The following is a 1,390-nucleotide window of genomic DNA, read 5'->3' on the forward strand; positions in this document are numbered from 1 at the left end:
GCTTTTACTTGTCTGATGAGTGTCCAGAGATAGCATAAGTGATTGATTTTAGCAGATAGTCTATTTAATCAGTAATTTATTTCATTAAGGCCATAGTCCCAACCTGACACGTTAGAATCACCTAGAGAACTTAAAAAAATTTAGCAGTGCCCGAGCTCCATCCTCAGAGATTCTGATTTAGTGCGTCTAGTATAGATTTGTGCAGCCTCCCCAGACAATTCTAATGAGCAGTCAGGGCTGAGAACCATTGTATTCAGGGGAGAACTAGGTGAGGTTGGGTGGGGTTGCAGGTGGGGAAGGGGAGCAGGAATGAACTTCAGTCATTTCCTTCTGTTCCTACTTACAGTGAAATAACCCAAGAGAAGAAGGAGATCAAACATGACTGAGAATTCACAGAGGTTAGAAAATGAAAGTAGCATTTTTTCTTTTTGAAATTTTAGACATGGAAGGACTTTAATGAAACTTTAAATGGTTCAACAAAGGATGCTCTAATGGATGACAGCGATACTCCTACATGTGATCTGCAGATAGAACCACAAGATGGGCATCATCCTGGTGACAGCATTGAAGGGAGAGTAACACGTTTGCCTTCTGCATCAGATGAAAACGAAAATCAACTTGATGGGGATGGGCATGAGCATCTGAGCAGCGGTGGCAGTGCAATGGGGAAACCCGGAGTGTCTGAGCAGGACAGTCTCAACAACAATGAAAGCTGCACATTGAGCTGTGAGGCAGCTGCAAGTGAGAACCCTGAAAACTCTCCTTGTGAAGACCCCAAAGATGGACAGGACAAAAAAATACCTGGAAAAAGAAGTGCAAGAAACAAAAAAGGCACAGCTAAGAAGATACCACCAGGTATTTTTTTTTTAATTTTATACTATTCTTTAATTAATTAAAAATAAACTTCCTTCCCATCCCATACTTTGTATACTCTCCTGCATCTTGCTTTTCTTCTCTTAATTTATTCTGGAGCTCGTGCCACAGTAGCACATGTAAATCCGACTGTGTGGTATCCCACACATGTGATACGTCTCCGCAGCGCTCCGTTGTATGGGTGCACCATAATTTATTTAACTGCTTCCTTATGGCTGTTCCCGGACCTTTACTATAATAAACGGTGCTGACATTCTTTGTACATGTCTTATGCTAGGTACTTTAATTATATGTAGTCTCCTTCCTTTATAAATTAAACTATTTTCTACCAATATCAGCCTTAAAAATTTCCTTCTGTCATCACTGTGGCTTTGATCTCTAACCTGTGAATTTATGCTACAATGGCCTCTTTATAGAATCTTTTTTTCCATTTCACTCAGTAAATGAATAATATGGATGAACATATATTAATGTACATTTTATACCAGTGTTGAATAAGACGCCTTGTTTTAATTAT

General features: G+C 39.4%; 1 pseudogene; it reads left to right on the forward strand.

The window, feature by feature from the left end:
* The window catches only part of LOC103601299, a 37,259-nt pseudogene extending 36,402 nt beyond the window's left edge, over positions 1-857 (forward strand).
* Positions 858-1,390: the final 533 nt, after the last annotated feature.

Source organism: Galeopterus variegatus, unplaced genomic scaffold (genome assembly GCF_000696425.1).
Source record: "Galeopterus variegatus unplaced genomic scaffold, G_variegatus-3.0.2 Scaffold3669, whole genome shotgun sequence".
Classification (NCBI taxonomy): Eukaryota; Metazoa; Chordata; class Mammalia; order Dermoptera; family Cynocephalidae; genus Galeopterus; species Galeopterus variegatus.